Here is a 23,501-nt window from a genome sequence, read left to right as displayed (position 1 = left end):
TTTTTCTGTATATTTGTTGTATTGGGTATGGATATTTCGATTAGTTGTGTTAATTTCTTCTTTTTATTGGTGAGTATGATGTCAGGTTTGTTATGTGGTGTTGTTTTATCTGTTATAATGGTTCTGTTCCAGTATAATTTGTATTCATCATTCTCCAGTACATTTTGTATGTGGGAACGTGTTGTTTTATTAGTTTATGTTGTATGGCAAGTTGTTGATGTATTATTTTTCCTACATTGTCATGTCTTCTGGGGTATTCTGTATTTGCTAGTATTGTACATCCGCTTGTGATGTGATCTACTGTTTCTATTTGTTGTGTGCAAAGTCTGCATTTATCTGTTGTAGTATTGGGATCTTTAATAATATGCTTGCTGTAATATCTGGTGTTTATTCTTTGATCCTGTACTGCAATCATGAATCCTTCCGTCTCACTGTATATATTGCCTCTTCTTAGCCATATGTTGGATGCGTCTTGATCGATGTGTGGCTGTGTTAGATGATACGGGTGCTTGCCATGTAGTGTTTTCTTTTTCCAATTTACTTTCTTTGTATCTGTTGATGTTATGTGATCTAAAGGGTTGTAGAAGTGCTTATGAAATTGCAGTGGTGCAGCCGATGTATTTATATGAGTGATTGCTTTGTGTATTTTGCTAGTTTCTGCTCGTTCTAGAAATAATTTTCTTAAATTGTCTACCTGTCTATAATGTTGGTTTTTTATGTCGGTAAATCCCCTTCCTCCTTCCTTTCTGCTTAATGTGAATCTTTCTGTTGCTGAATGTATGTGATGTATTCTATATTTGTGGCATTGTGATCGTGTATGTGTATTGAGTGCTTCTAGGTCTGTGTTTCTCCATTTCACTACTCCAAAGAGTAGGTCAATATTGGTATAGCATAAGTATTTATAGCTTTTGTCTTGTTTCTTGCTGTCAATTCTGTTTTCAGTATTTTTGTTAGTCTTTGTCTATATTTTTCTTTTAGTTCTTCTTTAATATTTGTATTATCTATTCCTATTTTTGTCTGTATCCTAGACATTTATAGGCATCTGTTTTTTCCATCGCTTCTATGCAGTCGCTGTGGTTATCCAATATGTAATCTTCTTGTTTAGTGTGTTTTCCCTTGACTATGCTATTTTTCTTATATTTGTCTGTTCCAAAAGCCATATTTATATCATTGCTGAATACTTCTGTTATCTTTAGTAATTGGTTGAGTTGTTGATTTGTTGCTGCCAGTAGTTTTAGATCATCCATGTATAGCAAATGTGTGATTTTGTGTGGGTATGTTCCAGTAATATTGTATCCATAATTTGCATTATTTAGCATGTTGGATAGCGGGTTCAGAGCAAGGCAGAACCAGAAAGGACTTAATGAGTCTCCTTGGTATATTCCACGCTTAATCTGTATTGGCTGTGATGTGATATTATTTGAATTTGTTTGGATATTAAGTGTGGTTTTCCAATTTTTCAGTACTATGTTTAGGAACTGTATCAATTTAGGATCTACTTTGTATATTTCCAATATTTGTAGTAACCATGAGTGGGGAACACTATCAAAAGCTTTTTGGTAATCAATGTATGCGCAGTGTAGCGACCTTTGTTTAGTTTTAGCTTGATATGTCACCTCAGCATCTATTATCAGTTGCTCTTTACATCCTCGTGCTCCTTTGCAACAGCCTTTTTGTTCTTCATTTATAATTTTGTTCTGTGTTGTATGTGTCATTAATTTTTGTGTAATGACTGAAGTTAATATTTTGTATATTGTTGGTAGGCATGTTATGGGGCGATATTTAGCTGGGTTTGCTGTGTCTGCTTGATCTTTAGGTTTCAGATAAGTTATTCCATGTGTAAGTGTATCAGGGAATGTGTATGGGTCTGCAATGTAACTGTTAAATAATTTAGTTAAATGTGAATGTGTTGAGGGGAACTTCTTTAGCCAGAAAATTGCTATTTTATCTTTCCCAGGGGCTTTCCAGTTGTGAGAAGAATTAATTGCTTATTATTATTATTATTATTATTATTATTTATTGATCTCTAGTACAAGTAAAAGACAATCATGACAAAAAGTAGAATATTTTCCTGCAGGGACAAGTAGTACAGAAATAGGGGTAACAATAAAGAATGTAAGAAGTAATTCTAAATGAACGAAGAATATTAAGTAGATTTCTCACGGGAAAAATATGTTTTGTAGCTATTAACACAAGAATTGCCCAATATTCTGTGTGAATGTAATGGACCAACAGATGACGGAACAAATTAGTATATCCTTCTGGAGATAGAAGTAGTCAAAGAAGCAATAAAACTCTTAGAGAATTGTAGAGCTACAGAAATTGGAGGCAGTCCTACGAAATTATTAAAATCTGATACCGATAAATTACATGAAATATTAAAAAACCTTTTCGAAAACTGTTTGATTTTTGAGGTTGTACCTAGTAATTGGAAAACAGAATACATTTCAATAAAACATAAAAAGGGGGGAAAATATGAGTGTAAAAATTGTACGGTATAGAAGTTACAGTTGCCATAAGCAGATTTTAGAAGAGTTATTAAACGTTTCTTAGAACAAGAATTTAAATAAATGGGTCCAAAAGAACAAGAAGGGTTTAGAGCTGTTAGATCAACAATTAATCATATTGTTTTGCTAGTGACAATAATTCTTTGAGGCACCCATTAGACAGTCTGTGGTAAGCCTTAGAAGCAGTGGGATAAAACAAAAGATAATAAAATCAGTCCAAAAGTTATACAGAACTCTATATCAAAAACTAAACTTGGCAAATGAATATCAAGCAAATGAATATCAACTGAAGTTACAAAAGAAATTCTTCAGAGAAGCTCCGTTTCAGCCATGCTCATAAAACACGTACAGAACAAATTCTGCATTACTGCAAGGAAATATATACAAGTATGGTGGGCCCAGTAAATGATTATACAGTGTATTTATTATAGTTTGCAGACAATCACCTCGTTTAAGCCCGATACTCTGTGATACAGAGTAATTAATGGAAGTACGATGGTATGGGGTATCAAATGTTTGTGACTGGACTGTGGATTTGTTGATAGGGAGGTAGCAGCATGTTGGATGGAGAGCCATCAGCGTATGCGGAAGTAAATTCAGGTAAATCCAAGGGAAATTGTTGGGTATCTTGCTGTTCATTGTATATAACTGACCTGTCAGACAACAAAAACCTCTGCCTTTTCGTTTATGGTGAAGTTATCTGTAATTACGTACTGTTTGAAAGAAACTTCACAAATATTCAAACAGAGCTTGATAAGATTTCATTGGCAGAAGGATTAGCAGCTCACTTTAAATGTTCGGCAATGTAAAACTATTGTGCTGTTCACAACTCGAAAGAACGGAGTGTCCTGTAACTGCAATATCAATGAGTCACAATTGGAATCAGCGATCTCATACAAACAGCTGGATATAACAGTTTGTGGGGATGTAAAATCATCCCATAGGCTCTGTCATACAACAAGCCGGTAGCGACTTCACTTGACTGGCAGTATACTGGGAAAGTATAATTACGTTACGAAGGGAATTGTTTACAAAGTACTCGTGTGACTTGTCCCACGATATTGATAAAGTGTGTGGGACGACACCAAATAAGGGCATCAAGTACAGTCACAGGTTTGTTTCACACATGGAAGAGTGTCATGGAGATGGTGAAAAACCTGAACTGGTAGGCGCTCAAAGATGCAGACTAAAACGTTATTTAAAAAGGTTCAAGACCCAGCATTAAGTGATAAATCCACAAAAATATTACAATATCCTACATATCTTTCTTGTAGGGACCTCGAAGTCGAGGTTTAGCTGATACAGGTGAGCATCGTGGCATGTAAGTTATCGTTCTTCCCATGCGTCATACGTGATTGAAGCTGGAAGTAGTCCCAATAAATGTTGCAATGGGAAGCACCCTCTACCATGAACCTCACAAAGGTATGTAGAGTATAGATGTGGATGTAGATGCAGATATGAGCCGAAAAATGATACACGAATATGAAAAGTGAGATCTGAATGTATCACCAGTAATACGAAACACAGGATAGTTGGAACTTTCTGGCAATTAAAGCTGTGTGTCAGACCAACAGCCGAACATGGGACCTTTGCCTTTCATGAGCAAGTGCTCAACCAAATGAGCTACGTAAGCACGACCCACGATCGATCCTCACAGCTCTACTTCCACTAGTATATCTCCTATAGTCTAGCACAGAGTGAAAAATTTATTCTGGCTTCTGGTTAATTGATAGATGTTTGTTTGTGTGTGGCGCTGCAACACCACAATCCACCCGCACACCCTCCTTTTAATTATAAGATATGGTAGCCCTTCAACACTTATCTTTGAAGAAGATTTTGGGTTGGAACTGCATTGGTAGGACTCGAACATACGTGTGCCAAAAGTGTTCATCGTACCAGTACACGTCCTATCGGTGAAGCAGCTGGAAACTGAGTACCGAAGTGGCTAAGCTGTCCAAAATGTTCCTTCTAGGGTGTTGGAGACTGTTCTAGAATGTTCCAGAATGTTATAGAATCTTCCTGAAGATTCATCAGTGTTCTAGAGTGTTCCAGAAGGTTCTAGAATTTTCCAGAACGAGAATGTTCTCGGATGTTGGAAAATGTTCACTAACGTTCCATTATTTTGTTGAGGTGGGGACATGTCAGAGATCATAAGAGTACTACAGAGGAGCTAGTGGAGACACATCTGTGTGAAGTCAGGATAACAGTTAGGAACACATGAAGCCTCTACGATGCTAGTGAAACATTATTAGAGTTCAGTTATTTATTTACTATGTTTACAATCCGTTCTTCTGCCGCATCAGCCTCGGCTGCTGCTCATTCAGCTGCATGTTGGATTCTTGCTGACGTCTGTCCCATCAGCTCAGCGTGTGAACGCCCTGGCGAAGATGTTAGCTACCCTGGTGCCACAGTAGGTTACTGTCGAGCTGTGTGGTCATTACCCAGCATAAAGTGGTCTCGAGCTGGCTTTTGGAGTCTCCTCATTTCCACTCCAATACTATAATGACTCTTGAGGACCAATCAGCAATGTCGTGTGATTGGTCGATTTCGTTCCTCTGGCTGGCTCTGAGCACTATAGGACTTAACACCTGAGATCATCAGTCCCCTAGAACTTAGAACTATTTAAACCTAACAAACCTAAGGACATCACACACATCCACGCCCAAGCCAAGTTTCGAACCTGCGACCGTAGCAGTCGCGCGGTTCCAAACTGAAGCGCCTAGAACCGCTCGGCCACAGCAGCCGGCAACTGCTATTACACTGAATGCCATCGATCCTAATGATCAACTCTTGGCTAGAGGCGGAAAGCTGGGGCATTTCAACGGAGCTAACTTGAGGCTACAACGCCTATGTCATCCTTATTCTGCTTTGTTCACTTAACAAGCTGTTAATTGCAGTATCAATTACTCGCAACACACTCTTGCGTAAGAGATAGAATTTCTTGAGATATGTCTTACGAGCTAACGAGTAAGCCTGCCCCGCTTCGTTTTGTTTACCGTCGCAGTCTTCTTTCTGCTGAGTGCGTCATCTCACTCGACAAGCCGTGTCGTAACGTATCGAATGCCTGACCCACTTGTGACTTACCGGCGTGTCTCCAGCTACCGCCTCTGTCTCTAGCATGACTTGATTTTGCCCATGGCATTGCGAATAAGATTTAATAAAAAATTTTAATTTCCTATCCCTTACTATTTATGCTGTAACACATCCATTTTCTTTGAGAAATTCGTCCTGAATTTTCTATTTTTCACTTATTACTAGTTAGTCTATACCTGCATTAGACGATGGCATGAACAATTCAGAGACACAGGTTGTTTGTGTAAAGACAAATCGCCGGGCCGTCCCCGAGCGACTGACACAGACGTCGAACACATCCGCCGTAATGAGATTTTCACTCTGCAGCGGAGTGTGCGTTGATATGAAACTTCCTGGCAGATTAAAACTGTGTGCCGGACCGAGACTCGATCTCGGGACCTTTGCCTTTCGCTGGCAAGCTTGGAAGGTAGGAGACGAGGTACTGGCGGAAGTAAGGCTGTGACTGCGGGGCGTGAGTCGTGCTTGGGTAGCTCAGTTGGTAGAGCACTTGCCCGCGAAAGGCAAAGGTCCCGAGATCGAGTGTCGGTCCGGCACACAGTTTTAATCTGCCACCAAGTTTCACATCCGCCATAGTTTCACAAGGAGTACGCAGAAATCCGTTTGCCGTGCAGCTAGACAGCTCAATACGTCCCCGATGTCCGTCTGGCGTGTGTTGCGTCGATGTTTACACGCATAGCCATACAAAATCCAGCTACTGCAAGTTCTTCATGAAAGTGACAAACAACAACGTGTGGAGTTCAGTGATTTCGTTCTTGGCAAGATGAAGCATCGGTTTCTTCCACGATTAGTGTTTAGTGACCAGGCAACATTCCATTTAAATGGAAAGGTGAACCTTCATAATGTGAGAATATGGGGTACGAAACAACCACATGAAGTTCTACAACATACGACGGACTCGTTCAGTTTCACGGGAAATGGTGTATGGTCTATTTTTCTTGCCGAGAACACTGTTACTGAAAGCACATATCTCGATATGCTGGAGAACTTTCTTTTCCCGCAACTGGAGACTGATTCGAACGATTTTATTTACCAACAGGATGGGCCACCGCCAAACTGACATCTGGCAGTGTGGGAATTTTTAAATCAAAGGATTACTGAACGATGGATCCGTCGCACTGGACCAAATGATTCAGCGTTATATTACTGACCTCCAAGGTCACCGGACCTGAAGGTATCTGATTATTTCAAAAAATGGTTCAAACGGCTCTAAGCAGTATGGGACTTAACATCTGAGGCCATCAATCACTAGACTTAGAACTATTTAAACCTAACTAACCTGAGGACATCACACACATCCATGCCCGAGGCAGGATTCGAAACTGCGACGGTAGCAGCAGCGCGGTTCCGGACTGAAGCGCCTATAACCGCTCGGCCACAGCGGCCGGCCTGTGATTATTTCTGATAAAAGACTGTTTATGTGCCTCCGTCACCAACAACAAGAAATGAACTGAGACATCGCATAACAGCATCTAGAGAAGCTGTAACACAATACATGCTCGCTGCAGTGTGGGAACAATTGGAATATCGCATTGACATATGCAGTGCATCTCAAAGGGCTCATATTGAACACCTATGAAAAGCTAAAAAAAACATTTTTGAGCTTCCCTTTCATCAAAAAACAAAATACATTGTTTATGTTATTAGTTTCTGAGATATAGACCTGCAAAATCGGATGATTCTGTTTGCTAAACCCTGTATCTCTACTCCCATTATTTATTACTAATTCATATTCATGCCATAGGAGTCTGATGGATGGTTGCCTCATTTGAATGAGATGTCTTAGACTTCAAACAAAAGTAAGTTACACAATAAACACTAGAAACAAGATTATGGTTTTTGTAGATGCACTGAGAGTAATTGTAATTTGACTGTAGGCTTTCCCGGCGTAAACTATTGATGAAGGTTTCTCGGGTCTCTAGCCGAGTGGTAGCATTGATATCTCGCGACGTTTCGGGAAGTGTCATACTACCCATCTTCTGGCGCAGTGTCGAGATTGTGTGGTTTCGGATGGGTTCAGTGACCCCTGTGGTTTTGAAGGACCGAGACTTAAATTCAGCTCCTGCCTTCTGTCTGAGATTTTATTAAGAACGAAACTGATGGTTTGGTGTCGTCATGGGTGTTTTATTTGTTGTGTAACTGTAGAAGCGGTGTAGATTGCTTAGACGTGAAATGTGCGAGTGATTGTCATTTTTGGAAATTTTGTGGTGGTGTGCTCTGGGTTTATTCCGATATTGCGGATGTGATGATATTCGGAGGCGGCGGCTTTGGTGAAAAATGATTCTGATTTTTGTTTAATGATGTCGGTGATGAGGGGGAAGTTTGTGATGTTGTAAAGATTTCGGTTTGACTGGAAACGGGGTGCAAGCAGAGCAGTTTGGATTCAGGCGAGAACACAGCACGATCCACCAGGCTATGAGACTTACGGAGTACATATGCAAGGCCAAGAATGCCAGGCATAGTACGGGCGCGGTCTTTCTCGACATAGGGAAAGCCTTCGATCGCGTCTGGCACTACGGCCTGACATACAAACTTCATGAGTACGGTTGCCCGAAACACCTCCTCCATATGTTAACTTCCTTCCTCCGGAACCGTACATTTTATGGGCACCTACCAGGAGCTGACAGCTCGACCAAACAGGTAGAGGCTGGAGTGCCGCAAGGCTCAGTAATGGGCCCAGTCCTCTACCCTGTATATACAAATGACATACCTCAGCAAAGGGGAGGTCAACTCTCCCTTTTTGCTGATGACACAGCTGTGTACAGAAGTGAACCAAACCTGCACTTTATCGCTCGCAAACTACAAGAACACCTCGAGATCATCCAGAAGTGGACCAACCTATGGAAAATTACTATAAATAGCACAAAAACTCAAGCTATAATGTTCACGCATCGTAGGATGAGTCCAAATGTCATTGTTAGATTTAATGAAATACACTCCTGGAAATTGAAATAAGAACACCGTGAATTCATTGTCCCAGGAAGGGGAAACTTTATTGACACATTCCTGGGGTCAGATACATCACATGATCACACTGACAGAACCACAGGCACATAAGACACAGGCAACAGAGCTTGCACAATGTCGGCACTAGTACAGTGTATCTCCACCTTTCGCAGCAATGCAGGCTGCTATTCTCCCATGGAGACGATCGTAGAGATGCTGGATGTAGTCCTGTGGAACGGCTTGCCATGCCATTTCCACCTGGCGCCTCAGTTGGACCAGCGTTCGTGCTGGACGTGCAGACCGCGTGAGACGACGCTTCATCCAGTCCCAAACATGCTCAATGGGGGACAGATCCGGAGATCTTGCTGGTCAGGGTAGTTGACTTACACCTTCTAGAGCACGTTGGGTGGCACGGGATACATGCGGACGTGCATTGTCCTGTTGGAACAGCAAGTTCCCTTGACGGTCTAGGAATGGTAGAACGATGGGTTCGATGACGGTTTGGATGTACCGTGCACTATTCAGTGTCCCCTCGACGATCACCAGTGGTGTACGGCCAGTGTAGGAGATCGCTCCCCACACCATGATGCCGGGTGTTGGCCCTGTGTGCCTCGGTCGTATGCAGTCCTGATTGTGGCGCTCACCTGCACGGCGCCAAACACGCATACGACCATCATTGGCACCAAGGCAGAAGCGACTCTCATCGCTGAAGACGACACGTCTCCATTCGTCCCTCCATTCACGCCTGTCGCGACACCACTGGAGACGGGCTGCACGATGTTGGGGCGTGAGCGGAAGACGGCCTAACGGTGTGCGGGACCGTAGCCCAGCTTCATGCAGACAGTTGCGAATGGTCCTCGCCGATACCCCAGGAGCAACAGTGTCCCTAATTTGCTGGGAAGTGGCGGTGCGGTCCCCTACGGCACTGCGTAGGATCCTACGGTCTTGGCGTGCATCCGTGCGTCGCTGCGGTCCGGTCCCAGGTCGACGGGCACGTGCACCTTCCGCTGACCACTGGCGACAACATCGATGTACTGTGGAGACCTCACGCCCCACGTGTTGAGCAATTCGGCGGTACGTCCACCCGGCCTCCCGCATGCCCACTATACGCCCTCGCTCAAAGTCCGTCAACTGCACATACGGTTCACGTCCACGCTGTCGCGGCATGCTACCAGTGTTAAAAACTGCGATGGAGCTCCGTATGCCACGGCAAACTGGCTGACACTGACGGCGGCGGTGCACAAATGCTGCGCAGCTAGCGCCATTCGACGGCCAACACCGCGGTTCCTGGTGTGTCCGCTGTGCCGTGCGTGTGATCATTGCTTGTACAGCCCTCTCGCAGTGTCCGGAGCAAGTATGGTGGGTCTGACACACCGGTGTCAATGTGTTTTTTTTTTCCATTTCCAGGAGTGTAGATTTAGACTGGCAGGATAGCATTAAGTATCTAGGTTTAATTTTCGACAAACGGATGACCTTCAAGCAACACATTACCCAAATTTGCAACAAGGGATCCCAGCTTATTTACCAGTGTCGAGATTCGCGGAGAGCGGGCTATTTATATGCGCGGTCACCCTCCTCCACTAGACCTCGCGTGGCTGCGGTGGACCGGCGGCGTGCGCGCGGTGGTGGGGATGGCGGTCGCCCCCCGGCGGCCGCGTTCGGTTCTCGGTGTAAGCATTCTGTCTGCGTCCGCGGCGGAGGACATTAACGGGCGCGCTCACGACGGATTGCCGCTAGCGCAGGGTTCCATGCTGCGCTGAGTTGGTATCCCTCATCTCTGTTGACCAGATTGTCGTGAATCCTTATTTCTATGGATTCTTTGATAGCGCTTTCGCAAAAGCCAGATGCTCGGCAAAGTACGAGGGCAGTTCAATAAGTAATGCAACACATTTTTTTTCTCGGCCAATTTTGGTTGAAAAAACCGGAAATTTCTTGTGGAATATTCTCAAACATTCCCGCTTCGTCTCGTATAGTTTCATTGACTTCCGACAGGTGGCGCACTGTACGGAGCTGTTAAAATGGCGTCTGTAACGGATGTGCGTTGGAAACAACGGGCAGTGATCGAGTTTCTTTTGGCGGAAAACCAGGGCATCTCAGATATTCATAGGCGCTTGCAGAATGTCTACGGTGATCTGGCAGTGGACAAAAGCACGGTGAGTCGTTGGGCAAAGCGTGTGTCATCATCGCCGCAAGGTCAAGCAAGACTGTCTGATCTCCCGCGTGCGGGCCGGCCGTGCACAGCTGTGACTCCTGCAATGGCGGAGCGTGCGAACACACTCGTTCGAGATGATCGACGGATCACCATCAAACAACTCAGTGCTCAACTTGACATCTCTGTTGGTAGTGCTGTCACAATTGTTCACCAGTTGGGATATTCAAAGGTTTGTTCCCGCTGGGTCACTCGTTGTCTAACCGAACACCATAAAGAGCAAAGGAGAACCATCTGTGCGGAATTGCTTGCTCGTCATGTGGCTGAGGGTGACAATTTCTTGTCAAAGATTGTTACAGGCGATGAAACATGGGTTCATCACTTCGAACCTGAAACAAAACGGCAATGAATGGAGTGGCGCACACCCACTCCCCTACCAAGAAAAAGTTTAAAGCCATACCCTCAGCCGGTCACGTTATGGTTACAGTCTTCTGGGACGCTGAAGGGGTTATTCTGTTCAATGTCCTTCCCCATGGTCAAACGATCAACTCTCAAGTGTATTGTGCTACTCTTCAGAAATTGAAGAAACGACTTCAGCGTGTTCGTAGGCACAAAAATCTGAACGAACTTCTCCTTCTTCATGACAACGCAAGACCTCACACAAGTCTTCGCATCCGAGAGGAGCTCACAAAACTTCAGTGGACTGTTCTTCCTCATGCACCCTACAGCCCCGATCTCGCACCGTCGGATTTCCATATGTTTGGCCCAATGAAGGACGCAATCCGTGGGAGGCACTACGCGGATGATGAAGAAGTTATTGATGCAGTACAACGTTGGCTCTGACATCGACCAGTGGAATGGTACCGTGCAGGCATACAGGCCCTCATTTCAAGGTGGCGTAAGGCCGTAGCATTGGATGGAGATTACGTTGAAAAATAGTGTTGTGTAGCTAAAAGATTGGGGAATAACCTGGTGTATTTCAATGCTGAATAAAACAACCCCTGTTTCAGAAAAAAAATGTGTTGCATTACTTATTGAACTGCCCTCGTAACTTCGTGTTTTCGAAGTGGAAGGTGTGTTCTTCGTTTATACTGTGTTCTGCTATGGCTGATTTTTCTATTGGACCTATTCGCACATATCTGATATGTTCTTCGCAGCGTTTAGGTATACAGCACTGTGTTTGCCCAATATATTGTTATCCGCATTCGCATGGTATGCTGTATATCCAAGTGTGTTAAGGTTCAACGCTTCTTTGGCAGAACCTAGGAGCTCCCTCGTCTTCGGTGGTGGTCGGAGAAGGGTTTTCATATTGTATTTGCCCAGTAGTCGTGCAATTTTGGCTGAGAGCGGACCCACGTACGGAAGGAACGCGAGTCGTTTGTCTTCTTCTTCTTCTTCTTCTTCCTCATCTTCTCCTGGGGTTCTCACTGCTTCCTTCTTCCTTTTAAGCGCTCTGTTGATCTGCATTTCATTGTAGCCATTTTGTTGGAAGACTTGCCTCAGGTGTCGCAGCTCGGATGGTAGGCTGTCTTTGTCGCAGACGACGCGCGCCCTATGTACCAGGTTGGTCAGTACTATTTGTCGTTGTGCTGGATGGTGGCAGCTTGTTGCATGAAGGTATAGGTCTGTGTGTGTCTTCTTCCTATGTACTGCATGGCCTAGTGAACCATGTGCCTTCCTCTTAATTAAAATATCAAGGAATGGGAGGCATCAATTTTCCTCCATTTCCACTGTAAATTTGATGTTCGGATGGATGCTGTTGAGGTGTTCCAGAAACTCATCTTGCGCCTGTTAGCCACGTCCCCACACGACAAAAGTGTCGTCGACATAGCGGAAAGAGTCTACGTTTCTCGTGATACTGTTTCACATGTTGCAACGTTCGATTGACTGAAATTTGTCCTGAAGTTATCAATTCGTCTAGGGACTGTAGCAAAGTGGAATCAAAAGTATCGGTAATAAAAGCTAGATTCTGGTTGGGTAATATGTGTGGTGGTTCCTCCAGCTAACACAAAACTAGTCGGGACCCTTTAATCACTGTAATGCCTGTAGTTGTAGCTGGAAGATGAAATTATGACCTTGCTATTTCACATCTAAAAACCAAAGTAAACTCACCCGAACAGACCATGAGGGCCCGACGGTAGCGACCGGCCGCCGTTTCATCCTCAGCGACAGTCGTCACTGGATGCGGATATGGAGGGGCATGCGGTCAGCACACTGCTCTCGCGGCCGTACGTCAGTTTACGAGACCGTATTTCACATCTAGTTCCATTGTCTTGTAACTGTCTTGTAACTTTAGTTTCATTAGCCCAGTGTGTTTCATCTACATCTACATTTATACTCCGCAAACCACCCAACGGTGTGTGGCGGAGGGCACTTAACGTGCCACTGTCATTATCTCCTTTTCCTGTTCCAGTCGCGTATGGTTCGCGGGAAGAACGACTGTCTGAAAGCCTCTGTGCGCGCTCTAATCTCTCTAATTTTACATTCGTGATCTCCTCGGGAGGTATAAGTAGGGGGAAGGAATATATTCGATACCTCATCCAGAAACGCACCCTCTCGAAACCTGGCGAGCAAGCTACACCGCGATGCAGAGCGCCTCTCTTGCAGAGTCTGCCACTTGAGTTTGTTAAACATCTCCGTAACGCTATCACGGTTACCAAATAACCCTGTGACGAAACGCGCCGCTCTTCTTTGGATCTTCTCTATCTCCTCCGTCAACCCGATCTGGTACGGATCCCACACTGATGAGCAATACTCAAGTATAGGTCGAACGAGTGTTTTGTAAGCCACCTCCTTTGTTGATGGACTACATTTTCTAAGGACTCTCCCAATGAATCTCAACTTGGTACCCGCCTTACCAACAATTAATTTTATATGATCATTCCACTTCAAATCGTTCCGCACGCATACTCCCAGATATTTTACAGAAGTAACTGCTACCAGTGTTTGTTCCGCTATCATATAATCATACAATAAAGGATCCTTCTTTCTATGTATTCGCAATACATTACATTTGTCTATGTTAAGGGTCAGTTGCCACTCCCTGCACCAAGTGCCTATCCGCTGCAGATCTTCCTGCATTTCGCTACAATTTTCTAATGCTGCAACTTCTCTGTATACTACAGCATCATCCGCGAAAAGCCGCATGGAACTTCCGACACTATCTACTAGGTCAATTATATATATTGTGAAAAGCAATGGTCCCATAACACTCCCCTGTGGCACGCCAGAGGTTACTTTAATATCTGTAGACGTCTCTCCGTTGATAACAACATTCTGTGTTCTGTTTTCTAAAAACTCTTCAATCCAGCCACACAGCTGGTCTGATATTCCGTAGGCTCTTACTTTGTTTATCAGGCGAAAGTGCGGAACTGTATCGAACGCCTTCCGGAAGTCAAGAAAAATAGCATCTACCTGGGAGCCTGTATCTAATATTTTCTGGGTCTCATGAACAAATAAAGCGAGTTGGGTTTCACACGATCGCTGTTTCCGGAATCCATGTTGATTCCTACGTAGTAGATTCTGAGTTTCCAAAAACGACATGATACTCGAGCAAAACACATGTTCTAAAATTCTACAACAGATCGACGTCAGAGATATAGGTCTATAGTTTTGCGCATCTGCTCGACGACCCTTCTTGAAGACTGGGACTACCTGTGCTCTTTTCCAATAATTTGGAACCTTCTGTTCCTCTAGATACTTGCGGTACACGGCTGTTAGAAGGGGGGCAAGTTCTTTCGCGTACTCTGTGTAGAATCGAATTGGTATCCCGTCAGGTCCAGTGGACTTTCCTCTGTTGAGTGATTCCAGTTGCTTTTCTATTCCTTGGACACTTATTTCGATGTCAGCCATTTTTTCGTTGGTGCGAGGATTTAGAGAAGGAACTGCAGTGCGGTCTTCCTCTGTGAAACAGCTTTGGAAAAAGGTGTTTAGTATTTCAGCTTTACGCTTTCCATCCTCTGTTTCAATGCCATCATCATCCCGGAGTGTCTGGACATGATGTTTCGAGCCACTTACTGATTTAACGTAAGACCAGAACTTCCTAGGATTTTCTGTCAAGTCGGTACCTAGTATTTTACTTTCGAATTCACTGAACGCTTCACGCATAGCCCTCCTTACGCTAACTTGTTTACCGGTTTCAAAAATGGTTCAAATGGCTCTGAGCACTATGGGACTTAACATCTGAGGTCATCAGTCCTCAATAACTTAGAACTATTTAAACCTAACTAACTCAAGGACATCACACACATCCATGCCCGAGGCAGGATTCGAACCTGCGACAGTAGCAGTAGCGTGGTTCCGGGCTGGAGCGCCTAGAACCGCACGGCCACCGCGGCCGGCTTACCGGTTTCATAGCAAATGATAATTACCATTTAGGTGTAAATATGGAGTGAATCCAGTTACATCCAACTATCTCGAATTTTGGCTGAGGAGCTAAGACATTTTTTCGCACGTTACTGCTTCCATTTCCCCTAAAAACAGCTGCATTTCACATGACAGGTTGTTCGTTTGTATCACTTTTGTTGGACGAATAATAACATTTTCTGTAATACAGTCATTCAGTTTTGCTACAGACATAATTACATGAGCATCTCTCCGTCTAGAAACTAATAATACTTCATGAGTTAGCATTTGTCTCCACTTCCCAGTCGTATTCCATTTAATCGGATATATGGGAGATGTAACCTGTAAAACTGCTACTGCCCGTTTATAACTACTACTGGAAATTGTATTTTAATGTGCAATCTAGCTTGATCAGTATCCAACCTTAGCCGAAATATGCGATAAAATAAAATTATATTCTTACTTGTTAGAGGCACGATATATTGCTGTCTCTCAGAAAAGTCTCTTTGTGCTTTCTGTAATGCCATCGAAGTTTGATGTGGATTAAATACGTTGCACTCCGTTGTCCCTAGGACCTGGCTAGACGTAGGCGACAGTATACTTTCGGAAGTCGATTAGACAGGGTGAAAGAAAAGTAAAGGGATAGAATAAATAAATTTATGTGAAAGTGAATTGTTTAACGTAGTGCACTCTGAATTAAGTAAAGTTTAGTGTGTTGAGTAAAATTAACATTTAACAGGAGGCCGAAACGAGGAAGAAGAGATCTTGTCACTGGCGAGTTGAAATATAGGGAACAGAAAGAACAGCAAAGTAATGAAACAGGTGAGGAGCGAGAAGCACAGTTAGCTTCAAAACAGCTAAGAATGAATACACTGAGAGAAAAATTCACAGGTTAAATTACAGAAAAGGATAGAGGGAGACGCTCGGCAAGCAGACAGAGAAAGTGCCGAAGAAACAAGAATACGCAGTGAAGTAGATTTACAATGAGTGAAGTTTGTGAAAGATAACAATCACAAGGCGGATGAACAAACGATTACTGTAAAAGAAATGAAAAGCAGAAGTAAAGATTACAGTTTGGCAGGAGAAAGAATTCCTTTATGATCCCGCTGAAGAGTACAAGAAACACAAACACACAGTCATTGGCAAAATGTGTCAAAAGTGTCTGTTTTGAAGTGCCTAGAAATTCAGTTGAGAAACACCAGGACGGTGTTGCATGAACGGAAAAATTCGATTAGCACCATTGGGAGTACCTCCACCGATATTGTTTCATTACATGACCGGAGAAATACCGAACAAAAACATGTTCTTCAAAACATGAGAGCGTAAAATGCTTCGTTCCAGATGACATCTTTTGGCGCTGCTTCCATTACCAGTAAAGAGCCTCATATCAGTCTTGTATTTTCGATTAAAGTACTGGTCTATCATAGAATGGGATCATTGTTATCACTCCGAAAAGAATCATAAATTTTTACAAGTGTATTTCACTGACGACGAACAGAGCGAAATTGATCAGCATTACGCAAATCTAAGTGGACTGACACGGGAAATCATTGAAGACGTGAAGAGTATTTTACATAAGTACAATCAATTGGTTCTCGTATTTAAAACAGAACTGAATCAAATAGTACCCCGCCGTTTGATCGTCACTGAATAATGACTCGAGTTTTTCGAAAGAAATAAATGAGATTCATGGATGTCATAAAAGAGTACCACATTTTTGGAATTGTCAGATGTTGTTTGTACACTGTCGAGCAGCAGAAACGAGGATTCCTTCAGTTATACATTTTAATTTGGTAACATGAAGACGTCTGTCGAAATCATATTGATCAAGTAAGTCTAGCTGAATGTCCCATACTAATTTTGTTTCGGAGAAGAGAGGGTGTCACCTTATAAGGTCAACACACACGGACTTACATTTACAGGCCTCCATCTGTGGTCCCTTCGTAACGAAGTGACGCACTTAGGACTTCTGTGCACAGAGTACGAGCAATATTAGACGCAGAAAGCCTATGCAATGAGCTACATCACCGCTGTCATCTTATACCTGGAAAATGGATATTTAGAATGGGAGACTCGACGTTCCTTACACCCGGCCCTTGGAAGACAGATGCGTCGAACATTGACAACATACACGCCTGGACCAACTAGCGAAAACTGCAGTGGCCGAGTACTGTGTCAGTACATGCCACAATACAGACTACAAAAGTCTAATAGTCGTAGGGGACTGGAAGCAGTTGTAGGGGAAGGAGTAGAAGAAAAGGTTACGGGGGAATATGGGCTTCGGACAAGGAATAAGAGAGGAGAAATATTAATTGAGTTCTGTAATAAAATTCAGCTAGTAACAGCGAATACCCTGTTCAAGAAACACCAGAGGAGGAGGTATACTTGGAGAAGGCCGGGTGGTACTGGAAGATTTCAGTTAGATTATATCATGTTCAGAGAGAGATTCCGAAATCAGATACTGGATTATAAGACGTACCCAGGAGCAGATATACTCAGACCACAATACGGTAGTGATGAAAAGGAGGCTGAAGTTTAAAACGTTAGTCAGGAAGAATAAATACGCAAAGAAGTGGGGTACGTAAATACTAAGGAATAACGAGATACGCTTGAAGTTCTCGAAGGCTATAGATACAGCACTAAGGAACAGCTCAGTAGGCAGTACAGTGGAAGAGGAATGGACATCTCTAAAAAGGGCCATCACAGAAGCTCGGAAGGAAAACATAGGTATAAAGAAGGTAACTGCGAAGAATCGGTGGGTACAGAAGAAATACTTCAGTTGATCTATGAAAGGAGGAAGCACAAAAATGTTCCGGGAAACTCAGGAATACAGAAATACATGTCGCTGAGGAATGAAATAAATAGCAAGTGCAGGGAAGCTAAGATGAAATGGCTGCAGGAAAAATGTGAAGAAATCGAGAAAGAAATGACTGTCGGAAGGACAGACTCAGCAAATAGGAAAGTCAAAAGAACCTTCAGTGACATTAAAAGCAAGTGTGGTAACATTAAGAATGCAACGGGAATTCCACTGTTAAATGCAAAGGAGAGAGCGGATAGGTAGAACGAATACATTGAAAGCCTCTATGAGCGGTCAGATTTACCTGATCTGATAGAAGAAGAAACAGGAGTCAGTTTAGAGGAGATAGAGAATCCACCCCCCCCCCCCCCCCCCCACGAACCATGGACCTTGCCGTTGGTGGGGAGGCTTGCGTGCCTCAGCGATACAGATAGCCGTACCGTAGGTACAACCACAACGGAGGGGTATCTGTTGAGAGGCCAGACAAACGTGTGGTTCCTGAAGAGGGGCAGCAGCCTTTTCAGTAGTTGCAAGGGCAACAGTCTGGATGATTGGCTGATCTGGCCTTGTAACAATAACCAAAACGGCCTTGCTGTGCTGGTACTGCGAACGGCTGAAAGCAAGGGGAAACTACGGCCGTAATTTTTCCCGAGGGCATGCAGCTTTACTGTATGATTAAATGATGATGGCGTCCTCTTGGGTAAAATATTCCGGAGGTAAAATAGTCCCCCATTCGGATCTCCGGGCGGGGACTACTCAAGAGGATGTCGTTATCAGGAGAAAGAAAACTGGCGTTCTACGGATCGGAGTGTGGAATGTCAGATCCCTTAATCGGGCAGGTAGGTTAGAAAATTTAAAAAGGGAAATGGATAGGTTAAAGTTAGATATAGTTGGAATTAGTGAAGTTCGGTGGCAGGAGGAACAAGACTTCTGGTCAGGTGACTACAGGGTTATAAACACAAAGTCAAATAGGGGTAATGCAGGAGTAGCTTTAATAATGAATAGGAAAATAGGAATGCGGGTAAGCTACTACAAACAGCGTAGTGAACGCATTATTGTGCCCAAGATAGATACGAAGCCCACACCTACTACAGTAGTACTGGTTTATATGCCAACTAGCTCTGCAGATGACGAAGAAATTGAAGAAATGTATGATGAAATAAAAGAAATTATTCAGATAGTGAAGGGAGACGAAAATTTAATAGTCATGGGTGACTGGAATTCGAGTGTAGGAAAAGGGAGAGAAGGAAACGTAGTAGGTGAATATGGATTGGGGCTAAGAAATGAAAGAGGGAGCCGCCTGGTAGAATTTTGCACAGAGCATAACTTAACCATAGCTAACACTTGGTATAAGAATCATGATAGAAGGTTGTATACATGGAAGAACCCTGGAGATACTAAAAGGTATCAGATAGATTATATAATGGTTAGACAGAGATTTAGGAACCAGGTTTTAAATTGTAAGACATTTCCAGGGGCAGATGTGGACTCTGACCACAATCTATTGGTTATGACCTGTAGATTAAAACTGAAGAAACTGCAAAAAGGTGGGAATTTAAGGAGATGGGACCTGGATAAACTGAAAGAACCAGAGGTTGTACAGAGTTTCAGGGAGAGCATAAGGGAACAATTGACAGGAATGGGGGAAAGAAATACAATAGAAGAAGAATGGGTAGCTTTGAGGGATGAAGTAGTGAAGGCAGCAGAGGATCAAGAGATAAAAAGACGAGGGCTAGTAGAAATCCTTGGGTAACAGAAGAAATATTGAATTTAATTGATGAAAGGAGAAAATATAAAAATGCAGTAAATGAAGCAGGCAAAAAGGAATACAAACGTCTCAAAAATGAGATCGACAGGAACTGCAAAATGGCTAAGCAGGCATGGCTAGAGGACAAATGTAAGGATGTAGAGGCTTATCTCACTAGGGGTAAGACAGATACTGCCTACAGGAAAATTAAGAGACCTTTGGAGATAAGAGAATCACTTGTATGAACATCAAGAGCTCAGATGGAAACCCAGTTCTAAGCAAAGAAGGGAAAGCAGAAAGGTGGCAGGAGTATATAGAGGGTCTATACAAGGGCGATGAACTTGAGGACAATATTATGGAAATGGAAGAGGATGTAGATGAAGATGAAATGGGAGATACGATACTGCGTGAAGAGTTTGACAGAGCACTGAAAGACCTGAGTCGAAACAAGGCCCCCGGAGTAGACAACATTCCATTGGAACTACTGACGGCCTTGGGAGAGCCAGTCCTGACAAAACTCTACCATCTGGTGAGCAAGATGTATGAAACAGGCGAAATACCCTCAGACTTCAAGAAGAATATAATAATTCCAATCCCAAAGAAAGCAGGTGTTGACAGATGTGAAAATTACCGAACAATCAGTTTAATAAGCCACAGCTGCAAAATACTAACACGAATTCTTTACAGACGAATGGAAAAACTGGTAGAAGCCGACCTCGGGGAACGTCAGTTTGGATTCCGTAGAAATACTGGAACACGTGAGGCAATACTGACCTTACGACTTATCTTAGAAGAAAGATTAAGGAAAGGCAAACCTACGTTTCTAGCATTTGTAGACTTAGAGAAAGCTTTTGACAAGGTTGACTGGAATACTCTCTTTCAAATTCTAAAGGTGGCAGGGGTAAAATACAGGGAGCGAAAGGCTATTTACAATTTGTACAGAAAGCAGATGGCAGTTATAAGAGTCGAGGGACATGAAAGGGAAGCAGTGGTTAAGAAGGGAGTAAGACAGGGTTGTAGCCTCTCCCCGATGTTATTCAATCTGTATATTGAGCAAGCAGTAAAGGAAACAAAAGAAAAATTCTGAGTAGGTATTAAAATCCATGGAGAAGAAATAAAAACGTTGAGGTTCACCGATGACATTGTAATTCTGTCAGAGACAGCAAAGGACTTGGAAGAGCAGTTGAACGGAATGGATGGTGTCTTGATGGGAGGATATAAGATGAACATCAACAAAAGCAAAACGAGGATAATGGAATGTAGTCGAATTATGTCGGGTGATGTTGAGGGTATTAGATTAGGAAATGAGGCACTTAAAGTAGTAAAGGAGTTTTGCTATTTGGAGAGCAAAATAACTGATGATGGTCGAAGTAGAGAGGATATAAAATGTAGACTGGCAATGGCAAGGAAAGCGTTTTTGAAGAAGAGAAATTTGTTAACATCGAGTATAGATTTAAGTGTCAGGAAGTTATTTCTGAAAGTATTTGTATGGAGTGTAGCCATGTATGGAAGTGAAACATGGACGGTAAATAGTTTGGACAAGAAGAGAATAGAAGCTTTCGAAATGTGGTGCTACAGAAGAATGCTGAAGACATTCCATCAGAATTTCTAAAATCATTGGGGAAAGTGGCAACAAAATGACTATTCACGTTGGTTTGTGGACTGTATGAGTCTGGTGGCATACTATCTGACTTTGGAAAAACATCATCCACACCGTTCCGAAGGCTGCAAGAGCTGACAAGTGCGAGAATTATCGCACAATCAGCTTAACAGCTCATGCATCCAAGTTGCTGACAAGAATAATATACAGAAGAATAGAAAAGAAAATTGAGGATGTGCTAGATGATCGGTTTGGCTTTAGGAAAAGTAAAGGGACGAGAGAGGCAATTCTGACGTTACGGCTAATAATGGAAGCAAGGCTAAAGAAAAATCAAGACACAATCATTGGATTTCTCGACCTGGAAAAAGCGTTCGACAACGTAAAATGGTACAAGATGTTCGAAATTCTGAGAAAAATACGGGTAAGCTGCAGGGAGAGACGGGAAATATACAAGATGTACAAGAGCCAAGAGGGGATAATAAGACTGGACGACAAAGAGCTAAGTGGTCGAATTAAAGACAGGGATGTAGCCTTTCGCCCCTACTGTTCAGTCTGTACATCGAAGAAGCAATGATGGAAATACAAGAATGGTTCAGGAGTGGAATTAAAATTCAAAGTAGAAGGATAGCAATGATACGATTCGCTGATGCCATTGCTACATTGAGTGAAAGTGAAGAACAATTACATCATCTGCTGATTGGAATGAGCAATCTAATGAGTATAGAATATGGATTGAGGGTTGCTTCTGCAATCGTCATCTGAGAGAACGATGTAGTTTTAGTTGCATTAGTAATCTGAAAACGTTCTTTCGAATCACTCTGGTGTCTGGCGTTGCCATAGAAACTAAGCATTCAAGCATCTTTTTCATATAGCTTTTACATCGTCTGCCAAATACCTATATTTGGCCATGTTTCCTTTACAGTTGGTTTGCAAACTATGTTCATTGCGTACAGAGATATCTATGATGAAGGTGACTCGCTCAGCGTTGTTGACAATTGATTTATCCGTTCCATTTTATTGGACTGCTTTGTTATTTACCGTGCTTCGATTCCAGGGAAAATTTGAAATTTTCGCTGTAACAGTGACAGAATCGTATCTTTAAAGTCTTCATTAATTGATTCCGGTACCCTAATTTCTGTTGAATTATTCTGGTCACGTTATCATGGCTTGTAAAACTTAATGTATAATATGGCTTCCTTTTCATAATACATACTTGCTGCAGCTACCATCTATTCCACGCTCCTTCAAACTGTACTCCCGTACTCCTTCATCGTAGTTACCTTATGTCGGTCTCATACGTCCTTCAGTTTCTGTATAAACATTTGCAGACGTCAACCAGTTCTTCGATGCTTGAAATTCGACATGTGTTTGTCTGGGGTCGTCCAAACGTTTCCCGTAAATCGCTTCTCTAATCCGTGTTATTATTACCTTATACTTTGGGATTGTTCCTGATATTACTTCCCTATTTAATGGAATGTAACTTGTGATATTTGGGGAAGTATGGGAGCATTATCAGCTGGCTCAGGATATGGGTAGGGGAGGTAAACAGGTGCAGAAAACTACGCAAAGTGCATGTCGCTCAAAGCTTTAGAGGCGGAGCTGGAGAGAGGAGAGGAAATCCATGTAAAATATACTTACGTGAGGTTGGTACGGCTAAATGTCTTTGTAGCAATAGTAGCTAAGCCTGGATTCATCTAAGAATCACTCTTTACTAGGGTACTGGACATATAGTGAAAGTCCAGTTTGAGAACAGAAATATAATGCATATATACTAGAAAACACACATAATACATGATAGTCTACATCTATATTCCGCAATCACCTTACGGTGATTGGTGCAGGGTACTTTGTGTATCTCTGTCACTTCCCCCCTTTCCTGTTCCATTCGAGAAAGGTTCCGGGAAGAACGATTGTTGCTAAGCCTCTAGGTAAGTTCGAATCTTTCTAATTTTACCTTATGGCCACTTCGGGAGATAAACGTAGGAGGAAGCAATACCATCTTTACTCGACTATAAGACGAGGTTTTTTTCCCAAATTCGTCGTTTTTTTCCTTTTATTGGATTTCGATTCCCCCCTCTCCCCCCCCCCCCCCCTAGAGATGGCTGGGATGACATCTGCATAATATGCCACTCTGCAGCCTACAGAACAGTTATAAACAAAATTAGGGGAGATATCATAAAAATGGATTAAAACACATAGTAAATAGACAGGCACAATTCAAAATCATGGCGACACTCTGGTTTCTGTTCACAACAGTTTAAAAACAGACCTAGCGACAGTTGACAGGGGATGCACAACACTGCATATGCACTTAAAACAGC

General features: G+C 42.9%; 1 protein-coding gene across 2 annotated transcripts in view; it reads left to right on the top strand.

Annotated features, from left to right (window-relative positions):
* The window catches only part of LOC126163122 (adenylyl cyclase 78C-like), an 812,464-nt gene that overhangs the window by 551,913 nt on the left and 237,050 nt on the right, over positions 1-23,501 (top strand). The window lies entirely within an intron of this gene.

Source organism: Schistocerca cancellata, chromosome 2 (genome assembly GCF_023864275.1).
Source record: "Schistocerca cancellata isolate TAMUIC-IGC-003103 chromosome 2, iqSchCanc2.1, whole genome shotgun sequence".
NCBI classification, from domain to species: domain Eukaryota; kingdom Metazoa; phylum Arthropoda; class Insecta; order Orthoptera; family Acrididae; genus Schistocerca; species Schistocerca cancellata.
This window is presented reverse-complemented; position numbering and strand designations above follow the sequence as displayed.